Raw genomic sequence first — 14309 nt, forward strand, 5'->3', positions numbered from 1 at the left:
GATGTGCCCTGCGTACTGACGCACCAGAGGGGAGGGATCACATGCCCTGGGTACTGATGCATCAGAGGGAGGGATCACGTGCCCTGCGTACTGACCAGAGGGAAGGGAGGTTTAGCTGTTCCAGGGTGTGCTGTTAAACTCTCAACAGCTGCAAGGACACCCACAGCCACTAACATTTGCAAGCTCTTTGGTTTGAGGCAGAGCCTGGTATCTGTCTCACTGTGTGTGTGTGTGTGTGTGTGTGTGTGTGTGTGTGTGTGTGTGTGCGTGCACATGCACTTTGGGGATAGATTTCTTATGTAAACTTTGGGGTTCTGACTGTACTTGGCCTGAATGTGAGCTTTTTATTGGAGACTTTTCCTTGGTGCCTAAGAAAGCCCTCCAACCTTTCCCAGCATTCTAGTTTCTTCTTCAGAGTCTAGCCGCTGCCTGGAGGAGTATCCCAACACTCCTTGTTCTCTCATATGATAGTGTGCCAAGTCTGCGCGTCTTTGCTCTGCCGTGATTTGCCTGCCCTAACTCTCTCAGGCAAGTCTCCTCCTTAGGCCATGTATTCTAATTCCCTCAGTTTTCTTGAGTCCCTCTCACTACCACCTCCTTCCCGGGTAGACTTGAACCATCCTTCCAGGCTTCTTAATAGCACATCTATCCACGTCTTAATTAGATAATCTCTATTTTCCCTACCCAGCCCTTACTTATTATTGATGTCTTCCACTCTTACACTTATAACCACACACACATACATTCATACATACATGCATGCATGTATGCACGAGGGCACACACACACACACACGCACACACACACATGCACACACGTGTATACACATGTGCACACACAAACACACACACACTGTGCACTTTAATGAAGATGACTTAATGTATTCCAGTTCATCTCTTCCCTGCTTCCTGAGATTTCATTGTCCATCAAAAGAGGAAGAGAGATGAGCCAGGAGTGTGCGCACATGTGCACACCTAACAGTGAGATGGCCGAAGGCAAAGTAACAAAAATCAATACGCTGGAGCTATAGCAATGATTTGCCTCATAAAAGTGCAGAGATGTTCTCCAGAGGAGAGGGTACTTCAGCTAAGACTTGAATGCTGGAAATGTGAGCCACTGTACTACACAGGACTCAGTGGCACAAGACAAAAGCCACTCCCACTCTCTAGGAAGGAAACAACTCACCTTAGGAAAAGAACTCTGAGAGAGGGTAAGGTGAAATTTCAGAGGTACTCCTAACACATGCCATGAAGCTGCCTGCTGCCAGATTCATTCATTCATTCATCCATCCATTCATTCATTCATTCATTCACTGTGCCTGCAGAACAGCGGCAGACACACCCTCACGCTCAGTATCCTGCGCCTACAGAACAGCAGCAGGCACACCCTCACACTCAGTATCCAGGACACAGGGACTAGACTCAGGGTTCACCACTGCCTCACAAAAGAGAAGCTTGTGTGTGGTGGGATTACCTGGTGACCCATCAGAATGCACAGAGCTGTAGCTTCCATTGCTTCTGCCTTCAAAGCCAGGGCAAACAGTGTCAGAGAGATGGGAGCCAGAGAACGGTGAACTCCCCGGTGCAAAGCAGTCTGCAAAAGAGGCAGTTGGAGAAAGCAGTAGGGGCGAGTGGGCAGGCGCCCCCCCCCCATAACCACCTACATAGTTGGGAAAGGGTGTGAGTGTCATTGAATGTGGAAAGTAACAGTTGAGACATCTACCATTATCTATCTGGGCTGATCTGTGTGTGCCCTACTCATGGCTGCTTCCTCTCGACCCCTGGCATGTTTCCAGAGAAGTGAAGATGAAGCTCTAAAGCTGTGGGGATAGTACTGGACATATTAGGGGAGAGGCAGAGCGGGCTTTCTAATGATTGACCAGCATCCACATTGGAACAGCATCAGGGGATCAGTAGGGTGGCATTCACGGGAAGGGGACAGGAAGGCAGTGAGTGAAGGGATGTTCAAAGCATGGGTAAGAGCCCAGTAGGACCGCACAGTGGCTAATAAAGGAGGGGCTGCACTGTGTCAGCCCAAGACATGTGCGCCCAGAGAGGGGACAGTGAAGGCGCTCAGATTCAGATAGTCCAAACTGGGGGCATGGAGTTGTGAAGACGCTCAGATTCAAATAGTCCAAGCTGGGGGCATGGAGTTTAACGCAATCCCTAATTGGATGATGGGACGGAACGAGCTCACGTGTTTAAAAACATGCATCCTGACTGACAAGGTGGGAGTTAAGTGGAAGATGCCCCTGTGAAACGTTGGGTTCACGGACGTCATTAGATGCTTAGAGAGGCTTGTGGGACATGGGAAGAGATTGGCGAAAGATTCTGTGTCTTAATCCCTGAACAGTTGCTAAGTTTAAATTCTTCTTGGCCTTTTCAAAGTCCTTACAATTATAAGAATGTTCTATTGTCATCTTCAGATTTTTTAAAACTCTGCCTTCTCCACATTATACATTTTCTGAATTTGGGGGAAATGTATAAAGCTACAGTCGGGTATCATGACTTCTTCTCACTTAGGAAATTATTTCCTTAGGCACTTCCTGGAGCTCTGTAAGGCATGCACTTGAATGCCCTTATTTGTAAGTTTGTTGCGTTGTGCCTAAAGACAAAACAGACCCATAAGAGGTGCTGACTGCATTAAAAATCAGCAACAATATGGAATGCTGATATGGTTTGGAATCATAGCTTGATTATTTTGAGTTCAGATGTAATTATTTTTCTGAGCACTTAATAGCATTTCAATTTTAATTTTGTTTTTTGTAACTTTAAGGGGAAAACAGCCGACAGTTTAAATTACTAGGGAATTGTTCACAGAGTTCTTATGGAAATTAAAGAACACGGGCAGCCCGGTGATTCGCTGATGCAGAGCCAAGGCCCCTGCAGCACCGTGCATTTTCCCTTAAAAGCCTCTTTGTTTTTTAAGAGAGTTTTCCATAATTGGAGTGATTTTGTGGCTTTACAGAAATCTTTCATTTTGGTGAGATGTACTAATGAGTTATAGCCGAAAGACTCCCCAGGGACTCGTTCACACGCCACGGTGAGATTTATGTGACCTACAGCAGTATGTCGGCCCATATGCCTTTTGAACTGTCGCATGTAGCCACATGCACATACATGTTAAACCATTGCATTGAAACCAAAAGTACCAGGGACACTCTTCCATTTTGTTGATTAAGAGATACAGGGAAAGTTCACCTGCTTAAAAGCAGCATGTATTGTCAATGACCTGTAACCTTTGACCCCTAGAGATGACGCCCAAGGAGAGAGCTCAATAAACACATGTGTTCTTGACAGCATTTTCTTGACCAGATGGATAGTGTAAAATATCTTCCTTTCATCACTCTGCGCTCCTGCCCAGTGGGGCTTACTTGCTTATTTTAATGAGAATATGCTACACCCTGTGGGAGGGGTAAGTTACTGTGGAGGGTGACACTGCATTGTCCCCTGTCCCTGTCTGGATGAACTTACTTAACCTGGGAACTCTAAAGAGGAGCCTCAGGCCTGCTCAGGAAGCTTGTTTGAGGCGGAAGCTCAGAGGTCCTTTTAGGGATGTTTAAGCACCATTATCTGAATTACATCTGAAGATCTTTCCTAAACACATCTGAATGTTTCATTACCCCTAGGAGCGTGGTGCAGCTTCAAATCTCCATTACAGAGATATTTTAAAGTAAATGGGAAGAGGCTGTGCATGAAATATTAACAGGATCTCATTAATGAGCATACATTTGAATTAAAGAAGGCTTTAGGGGGGTTGGGGGCTTGGCTTCTTTTTGTTTGGTTATTTGTTTAGCCAATTTTAAATCATATATGAAGTTATCTGTTTGAGGGTTTGCTCTTAACCTGATGATTTAAGCGACAGATAAGCATTAAATCCACAAGTGTGTCTGAGTTTATTGGCTGTTAAAATTAAGGATCTTGAAGGAAAGAAGAATTACAGCTTGACAATATCAGCTCTTAGGAAAGTTGAATTTCCATTAAGGCAACTCTAACCTAACTCTAGTTGGAAATTGTGCTTTAAAGCTCCTAAATTTTGATGTGAGAAAAGGGGATGAACTATAAAGCTGGGAAGCGATCTGGGGTTAAGAGTAAAGATTAAATTAATGACATTTAAGTAAAAATTCAGTTGAGAAGTACACACCCCATACTCAGAGGACCAGATCGTCAAGCATGTGAGCTGTGCGTGCAGCCTTGCTCAGCACATGGGTCTTAGTATGTGTCTTGGGGGCCACAGTGTGAAGAGAAAAGCTGAGATTGGGTAATGGCACTCCAACAGTAGTGTGCAGAAGGCTTGGGGAATCATGTGGCCCCCAACAGGCCATGATCAGAGGGATACAGGCCACAGGCCAGTATGACCTGGGCCGCCCTGGATGAGGGAGGCAGGATGGACCTACTTGGAAGTCCCCAGAGCTCCAGCTGCCTTCTCCCTCCAGAGTCGCCGGAGCACAGACCTCTAGCTTACGGTCGCCTGAACTGTTTACTGGCTGCAGCAGCCCGAGGAAGAGAATGCAAACAGCCATTGGTTCATATGAGTTTACACACAAGAAAAGTGAAACACACTGACACGCAACTTATCTTGAGCTAAAACCCCTGCACTTCTCAATCTCTCGGTCTCCTGTATCACCTGCAAGTTCCACGTCCTCCCTCCTAAATCTGGACCATCTCTCTGGACATCAAGTTCCTGACTTAATCGATACTGTTTCAATTTGACATGCCATCACCATAACGACGCCTGATCCTCGCACAGCGAGCACATCCTTGCCTGCGTGAGCAGCACCGAGTCAGTTTTCTCTAAGTAGGCCTTTGGTAAAGGCCAATGATTCATCAAGGTCTTGCAGTTACGGGCGAAGCTGTCGGAGCTGTTGCTACAGACCACAAACTGGGTGGCTCTGCCTCCACAGGGATATATCTTCCCAGTAATGGAAGGCGGAAGTTGACACTGGCATCTGCAGGTTCCTTCTGGCCTCTCTGCCAACAGGAGGTAGTCGGTCAGTGGCTTGTCAATGCATTGCTTTCAACTCTGCCACTTTGTGTCATGTGTCACTTCCTCTTCCCATATGGATTTTGGGACCACCCTAATATAATAAGCCCCCCGTCAGAGTCTAACTAATTACACATTTAAATGTTTTCAAATAAATGTCTGTAACTCTGAGTGAAGGTGAATTTGGGAGCAACCATCAACACAACGAGTGTCTGACGGGTGGCAGGCCCCTGTCTCAGCTCACGTGGCCTCGTGTCTTCACCTCCCTGCCACCAACTGGGTCAACATGCCCAGGGCTTTCTCACCACGCTGTACAGACTCCCTGTGTGTGGAGGGAAGAGTGGGGGCATTGGTCTCCCCAGGCTGGGTCTGAAGTCTGCTCCGTAGCTATGCGAGTCTGAAGACAAGGACCCTCAGTTGTACGGCCGTGAGATCCGGAGTCTCACAGTCTCGTCTGGTGGCAGCACACGCAGGAGCGATTATTCTTACTCTCACACAGTCCCTCAGATGCACCCACCATCTCCCCTCCACAGCAGTCGGAGGCCTGCAATGTGTGTGGGCCACAAGGATAATCAGAGTTTTGAATAGACAATCTGATTAAAACTAAAGTCGGGGATCATTCAGTCACTTTTACCGGTTTTGCCCAGATGAGAACTGGTGGGGCCAATGGACTTAATGTTAGTTAAGTGGTGAAATATCTTTGTTTGGTTTGCCAAAATTTGTAAATTCTTACATCTTATCGGTGTGCGCATGCTACGTAGAGCAGGACTTGGTAACGAGTGTTTGAATCCTTGCTTTCTCCTAGCACAGGCTGATCAGTGTTAGAACAGGGATAACCACTCTGTTGTATTATGGTCTCTTACTGCTTTTCCACCACATTTTATCGACTCCCCTGAAAGATAAGTGGAGACAATTCAGTGATTTCCCCATCTATGGAAGCCATAAAATTTGCACTGAAAAAGAAAATATGCAGATGACTGCCTTAACTTATGCTAATGTGACATTCTCTTTATCCATTGACTAGACAGGCCCTATTGTGGTGAATAGCTATACCTTGATTAAAAAGAATTCTGTAAAAAACGATTAGGTTCTTTAGTGTTTGGGTTTATGACTAATATTGTGAGTGAACCCACAGGTGTGCGGGATTTTATTGTACACCCAATGATATTCTTTCAATATTATTTCCCTTAAGAAAATTAAAATCTTGCAATCCGTGTACGCACTCTGCCTTGTAATTTTATGATGAGATAAAAGTTTATGGTCCCCTGCTACGGTGCACTTATGGTTTTGAAAGCATGCATCAGGAGTCTTCCCCAGCGCCCTGCACCACATCCATAAAGAAGGAGTTGTCATCCCAGACACGTAAGCCTGCATCTGTCCTGTTTATTATTGTGATTTCCACAGGCTGTTGCTAGAATTTGTTCCTAACACGTTGCTGATGGACGTGGGGTGAGGGGAAGAAACTGTTATTGATCCACGGGCTATCTATAAAATACCTGAATGCTTTTCTTCTCCTCACAAAGGATGCATTCCCTCACTGAGCGAGCTGGGCTTCAAAGTCACCCGTTATTTAGAATTTTGCTGCCACCTGGATCTTCCTGCCAAGGGAAATCTTTACCCCGCTGACAATTCTAGTGTGTTCTAGTGGCATACTGATTAAAATCAACCTCTGCACTCCTGGCCTGTTGGCATGGGTAGTGCACGGGGACCCTTTCAGCCTGTCCAGCTTTGCAGGTACACCTGTGCCCGGAGTGACATTTATAGCTTGGGCCCTGGCCTTTGTCTCTGAAGATTTGTGGGAGACGCAATGTACCCAGGAAAACTCTGAAAGCGAACCTGTAAATCAAACGACAAAGCAGACAGGCAAATCAATGGGTGGCTACTGCTTCTTCCCTCCCCCCTTTTTCTCCAGGCAGAATCCCCAGACACAACAATCAACCCTGTCTGGTCTCAGCAAAACTGATGCTATTAAAGGGTATTTGATGAAAACATTTTGGCCCATGTGGAAAGAGCTTAATTTACAATCTGCATTTGTTCCTCTCTTGGTCAGATATTTTTAAAACTAAAAATTAGCATCAGCAGGTCCTGTTGTCTCTTCCTACATCAACTTTTCCTTTGAAGGTTGTCCTGGGTGCGTGCTCTCTCTCTCTGTCTCTGTCTCTGTCTATCTGTCTGTCTCTCTGTCTCTGTCTCTGTCTCTCTGTTTCTGTGTCTGTCTCTCTGTCTCTGTCTCTATCTGTCTCTGTCTTTCTCTGTCTCTGTCTGTCTCTGTCTCTCTCTGTCTGTCTCTGCCTGTCTGTCTGTCTGTCTGTCTCTCTCTCTCTCTCTCTCTCTCTGCCTTGCTACTGTGAAGGGCAAGTGCAGGGACTCCTGTGTTCTCTTTCTAAGTTTAGCACATCCTCTTACATTTATGGCCAGACAGAAAATTGTAAATATGAAAATATTGGCATCTTCTTGTTAATACATTTTCCTTCAAAGGAACTATACTCATTAATTTCAGCTGTGTCAAATGTAACATCCAGATATCTTGGTGTTGAGATATGCCCAGTGCCCACCATTAACCCGAACCAACAGAAAAAATTAAAACCTATTGGGAGAAATCACTTCTCAGGAGTATAGTAAAGCCTGTCATTTTTGCCACTTTTCTCAGTGCTGTGACCAAACAGCTGACAAGAAGCGACTTTAGGGAGGAAGGGCTGGCCTGAGCTCATCACCTGAGGGGTAGTTGCTCGTGCTGGGGAAAGTAGGATGGCTGTGTAGGCGTGGTAGCAAGGCCTGGCATTCTCCCAGGTGAACCGAGGCATGGAACAAGGACAGGAAGTGGGAGCAGATAATATACCCCAGCTCTGTCCCTGCCTGGGCTGCCCTTTTCCTTCAACTACTCCCTGCCTCCTCTCCAAACTGTACCATCAGCTGGGTACTAAGTATTTGAAAAATGAGCCTGTGCAGGATGTTTTATATGCAAACCTGAGTGCTCTGGGTACAGTGTGTGTGTGTGTGTGTGTGTGTGTGTATGTGTGTGTGTGTGTGTGTGTGTGTGTGTGTAACAGAACAAATGCCCCAGCCCACAAGGGATCAAGGTCCTTGCAACAGACTGAGTAGAAAGCTGCAACCATGCATGAAAAATAATAAGACACATTTGCATTTCCTGAAAATGATCATTTATTTATTTTGCTAAACCAATCTTCACATATACTCTGCTGTGATATATTGAATTCACAAGTATGTCTGTAAAGCTCTGCATTTTTATCATCTGTTAATCCTAACCACTTTGCTGAGGATGTTTTGCATCTTGTAAATAACAGGATGCAGGAAGGGGATGGAAGCATGGTGGGCGTGCAGATTTACTTCTGTGCCATAAATATTGATGATCTTCTGAGTGCCAGGCTGGTGGGCACTTACAACCCATTGTCCTGGGAAGACGGCTACCGTGATAGGTGATCCAGCTGCCTCTCTTGGGCGCTTCAGACCTTCACAGGGCTCCCTGCCACCTTCCAAGTACTCACTCTCCCTCAGCTCATTCTGAAAACAAAATCAATTAAAAAACAATAGTTTCCATATTTATACCACTTTTAGCAAAACAAGAAACCCAAGAGCAGGCTGAATGTCCCTCACCCAAAATGCTTGCGATCAAAGCATTTCCAGTTTCATCTATGTTGTTCCAGATTTTGAAATCGCTCCTAGAATTTACTTGCTGAGAAACTAGAGTATCAAAATTCAAAATCTAGTAGGGCGTGGTGGTGCACGCCTCGAATCCCAGCACTCGGGAGGCAGAGGCAGGTGGATTGCTATGAGTTTGAGGCCAGCCTGGTCTACAAAGTGAGTCTAGGACAGCCAGGGCTACACAGAGAAACCCTGTCTCGAAACAAAACAAAACACAACACCCCTAAATCTAAAATACTTTAATTTTTTGTAATTTTTGAGAATTTAATATAATGTATTTTGATGAAATTTACTCCTACCCACCCAACTTCATGATCTCTCTCTATCCCTCCCACCCACAATATATCAAAGGTCACAGCATCAAGGAAAACCGATCTTGCTTGCTCATCATCCATCAAAAGCTGACAGCTCCTCAGCTAGGGGTGGGACTTCCTTCTCAGGCCCCTCCCCATGCTGGGACGCTGTCTGGATTGAGCCAGCACAGGTCTTGTGCTGTCACAGCTGCTGTGAATTCCTATGTGTGTCCTCCCTGTTACAACTTGAAAATGCTGTTTCCTTGAAGTCATTTGCCACCTCTGGCTCTTGGAACCTTTCTGCCCACTCTTATTAGAAGATCCCTGAGCCCTACACAGAAGAGTGTGATATAGATGCCCCTTTAGGGCTGCACTTTGTCAAATCTCCCCCCCTCCCCTTCTCTCGTATATTTTCCAGTTTGTGAGTCTCTGTGTTAATTGCCATCTACAACAAAAATATGTTCATCTGATGAGGACTGAGTGATGCACTAATTTATGGACATAGCGATATGTCACTATGAGTCATTTTAATGTTGTTTCTGTTCACCAGAATAATAGTGGGGGGTTTCCCCCTAGAGCCCACGACCTATCTTGTCTCAGGTTCTTGTAATTAACAGTACCAGGTATAAGTCCCATCTTGGGGAATAGTCCTTACACACAATCAGAAAATGTTTAGTTACTCCCATCACATTTGTGCCAGTGTTACACTAGTGGGCACGTCTTGCCAGTCAGTAATAAGGCCTTCATTATTGTGGTTCATGGAATTCATGGCTGAGTGAGGTTGATGAGTTATCTCCCCTGCTCCCACCACAGCATACATAGCGCTTTCTAGCGTGATGAAAGCTAAGCAGTAGAGATGAAGATCCAAGGTGAAAAGCAGTCTGGTTTCTCCGTGTCCTGTGACAAGCATATGGTGTCTCCAGCAATAGGCTCCTTCTGTCAAGTTCTAGAGGGTAGATAAGAGCAAAGGCAAAACCTGTGATGCGTTGGTGGCCTGCAAGACCCTAGTGGCCAACAAAGAGGTAAGCCATTTGTGGCGCTGAGATTTCAAGTTTGCGTGAGGATGACCACCTTGGGGATTGTATCTGTCTGTAAAGGAGTAAAGGACTGTTTTTCCTCAAAGGCATGTCAGCTACCTCTGATGTGTCCACCTGCTTTGCTTCTCTGTTAACATCGCTGCTGACATTAAATGTGCGTATTTTGGCCCAGTCGTGAGGAGCAGACATAAGCTGTTGGCTCCTGCTGTGTGCCTTGCCTACGGCGTACACGCTAGCCTTTTGCCTAATCTGTCTCTCAGTTTGTCTCCCTTGAGTAGAAAGAAACCTCTGTTTTCCATTCTACAGATCAGATGTTCCAGGTGGCTTTAGAGCTCTTGCTCTCCAATGTGTGTGAAATCAACATTTAATTTAATTTAATTTAATTTAATTTTTTTTTTTTTGCTTGCACTGCCTTTTAACGTACGTTCAGAAAGTGCCGGCCTTCCCTGAACCCAGATGAGAACGTAAGCAGCTAAAACATTTTGCTTTAGTTTTCACTCACAGACCTGAGTTTGATTTGTCATAGTCAGAGAGCACCCGTCCATGAACGTCGAGCCTCTCTAATGCCTCAAGGGCAGAAATGCTTGTGACAGCCTCGCTCATCGTTTTGTCTTTATTTCCCTGCGGGCTCCCTTTCCCATAGACCGCCTTCTGTGGTTCCAGTGGGGCGCCAGCACACCAGCCTTCACGCAGTAGTGTCAGCTCTCTGATGGCTAAGGTGACTCCAGGCAACAGCTGCCGTATACAATGCCACAATAAACATGGGAGTACAAGGATCTCTTTGGATCTATTTTATTCCTTTTAGGTGCACACACGGCAGGAGTTGACGTGTCACGGGGTGGTTCTGTTTTAGTTTTTGTAGGGACTCTCTCCATCTTGGTTTTCCTGCTGCCTGTCCTAACTTACATTCCCATGAGCGGGGAGCGAAGGGCCTCCCTCGGCTTCCTGGTGAGTATTCATGACCTGTATTTCTGAGTCGCTCTAACTGGAATGAGATCACATCGCAACTGCGGTTTGATTTGCGTTTACCCTGCGTGAATGTGATTGAGCTCTTTTCGTATTTCTGTTGACTATGGCTTTTCTTTTCTTTGTTTCTTTCTTTCTTTCTTTTATTTTTCATGACATTGAATCAGTGACTACTCTGTAACACATCAGGCAGAAAATTAGATCATTAAGTTGAGATTAATGAACACACACACACATACACGCACATATATGCATATTAAACACAGTACAGACAGCACATAAAATGTAATATGGACTGTGATAGCAATGCATGCCAGTCACCCAAGCTCTTCACATGACATGTCCTTCATGCCTAAGCTATCACTGCAGGAAGCTTTATAGAGGAACCTTTACCTTTTAGCACTTCAACCACATGGAAATGTCGCTCTCCAGCTTAGGAACAGCTTAATTGCATAACAGTGTAATTATCGATTTGGCTTGACCTTAACATGTTGACTTACAAAGCTTGTCATGAAGGCAGTAGACAAATGATCAAAATTTAACCTAGTGTTTTGTGCGTATGTCTGTTATGGATGCTCTTCCAGTGAGGTGGGGGTTAACAGCAATGGAAAATAAGGACATCTGAGGTATGAGCAGAGAATCTGCACATGAAACCCAGGACTCCGCTGAGGACCCAGTGTGGTGATGTCAGTGCTCAGCGGCACCCCTGCATCCTAGTCCTGAGTGTGGCTGCAGCTAAGGATGTACATGGCAGCGTTAAGTGCTGCAGCTTGCGGCCCCTGCCTGCTGCTTCTTCAGTCTGCTCCCGTGATCTCTTCAGGGATGGCCGTTGTCTCTTGCCCTGCAGTCTCTTGGTAACGAGTCCACCATCTCTTTCTGTGCCACATCCCTCAGCCTTCCTGTACCCTGCTTCCATTTTCGCCTCTAAGGGGCCCGCCATCTTTGCGCAATCACTTGACTGCCCTGCCACACCATTGGCTTTGCTTCCCTGTGAGGTACACAGCTGGTACAAAGAGGTGAACTGTGGACACCAGGACCAGCGAAGACTTTAAGTCTCGGGAACTGTCAAACTAGGGAACAATCCAAGTCTTTAAAGAAGATATGTTAAAATTTCAAAGAGAATGGCATGAATTTGAAGATCTGATTGACCAGGAAATGGCAAAAACCTGGGGTTGTTAAAGAGACTTACGAGAAAAAGGAGCACCCGCCATCCAGAAGGCAGGGGCGGGGGGTCAGGGAAGAAAAGGCCCCAGTGGGCCTCGGGCTTTGGGACAAGAACTGGAAGCTGGAGCCATGGCTGCTGGGACCATGGGGTCAGGAGGCAGATTCTGCTTGGCTGAGGATAAATGCCAACCAAAGCGGTGTCCCCCAATTCTTCCCATCCTATCCCAGATTCTGGCATCACTCGATACTTCTACAAGGCCACCTGGGCATCTTTCCAGAAATGAGTAGACCAGTGACTGACTGGAGGCAAACACACAAACACACACACACACACACACACACACACACACACACACACACACACGAGGAACAAGATGATGTCCTGGCAAAACAAGGGGTGCATGCATGCAGAGGTCCAGCCCTCAAACAGGCAAAACAGTTAACACTAATGATAGATAGATCAAGACAAATAAATTACAGATTGGCAGTCTCTTGAAGAAACAATTGAAGAAGTAATTTAGCCACTCAGTATTTCCCAAAATTTTTAAATGAGAGCACTCAACTATTTAGTGTGGCTTAAAAGAAACTTTATTTTTAATTCTGACAGTCTATTTACACTTTTTGTTTGTTTGTTTGTTTTGACAGAGCCTCATATTGTAGCCCGCAGGCTGGCCTAGAACTCACTATGTAACCAAGGTTGGTCTGGAACTGACTATGCAGCTAAAGTTGGCTTTGAATTTATGACAGTCCCATTGCTTTGACCTTATGAGTGACGAATTACAAGTGTGAGCCACCATATCCCACTGGTAGTCGCATCCCAATAACCTTTGCTATCGCCACACTGAAGACAAATTGAAAATCTCAATACACGTAGGGCCACTCACACCCACCTTACCATATCCATAGGCGGCCTCTTCTCAGTCCTCACAAACACCGCACTTTTTGGTGGTTTGTGAACAATGTCTGGACAGAGGAAAAGCTGAGGCATAAGAGGCGACTCCGTTCTGCGTAGGATTCAGCCCCAGGAGTGGCTGTGGGTTGACCACGGAAAGCAGAACTGGAAACCCCCCTTGCTGGTGTCCACTTGGCCTTTATCACGCATTTACTCCTTTCGTTTTTCTCCCGCCCTGGTTCTCTGACTTTACTATACATCAGAACCGACTGGTGAGGAAGGGACAAGTGTGTTTTCCTGGCCTGCCTTCTAGAACCAGTGACTGAGGAGTTTGGGTGAGATGTGCAAGATTTGCCTTCACATGAATATATATAAATGAGGAGTTTGGCTGCTGGGAAATCTGGAAGCCCTATTTTCAGAAACACTGACTGTACCAGTCACATAGCCGGCACTTAGGCTGGGCCCTTCCCTGGCATTTGCGCCTCTCTCCCATTGGCCCCAGTGTACATGCCGGAAAAGGAGGCTACCAGGACTGGCTGATGCCTGCTCAAACCTCCTCTTAACTCCAGGCCACAGAGCAATACCTGTGTGTGCAGTAGATGAAGCCATGGCTAAGGCTCCGCCTGCCGTGCATCCTTGTTTCCTTGGTGATGAGCCACGCTCAAGCTCGACGGCCATCAGCCATCACTTTTGCATCTGCCCCAGTGTTCCATGATGTTTATTTTTGTTGTGGGTCCAGAAAACTGGGCAACTTGGTGATCTATGATTCACAGTTACCGTACCGTGTTTTTGTGTATAGGTCACACAATTTACCTTTTAATTGCATTTGCTGTGGTGTGGGAGTATTACAGTGAATATGGCTGCCTGCTGCCATGGCTCCCTGGCTGCTGCCCCCACCCCCGACTGGCACCATCAAGCAGGGTTTAGTGACTATTGCTCAAAGCCGAATCAGAGGCAAAATGTTAAGTTTTCTTTTGAGTAATTTTATTGAGCAGAATCATTCCAGAGAGAATTTTTGAATACACGACGATTTCCTTAAAGATTTTTGTTCTGGGTTGCGTGCATATAAGTTTCTCTATTACACGCATGAGGGGCACTGCTAGCCTGTCTCTCAGGCTTTAGGAGGGAGAAGTAAGGAGGCCAGCGAGGGAAGTGGAGGAGCAGCCTGGCCTTTCTCTTTTGCTTTCCCCACCTCTCTGCCTCTCATCTCCCAAACAATACAGCAGAGGAGCAGAGTGCCCTGGGCAGAACAGCTGCCTTTATAGCCCAGGAGAGCCCTCTGCCTAAAACCTGCCTCGCTGCCCCAGGTGG

General features: G+C 46.1%; 1 protein-coding gene across 5 annotated transcripts in view; it reads left to right on the forward strand.

Moving 5' to 3' along the window:
- Positions 1–14309, forward strand: part of MYO16 (myosin XVI) — a 464729-nt gene that overhangs the window by 305864 nt on the left and 144556 nt on the right. The window lies entirely within an intron of this gene.

Source organism: Acomys minous (assembly GCF_964271855.1).
Source record: "Acomys minous genome assembly, chromosome: 15".
In the NCBI taxonomy this organism is placed as follows: domain Eukaryota; kingdom Metazoa; phylum Chordata; class Mammalia; order Rodentia; family Muridae; genus Acomys; species Acomys minous.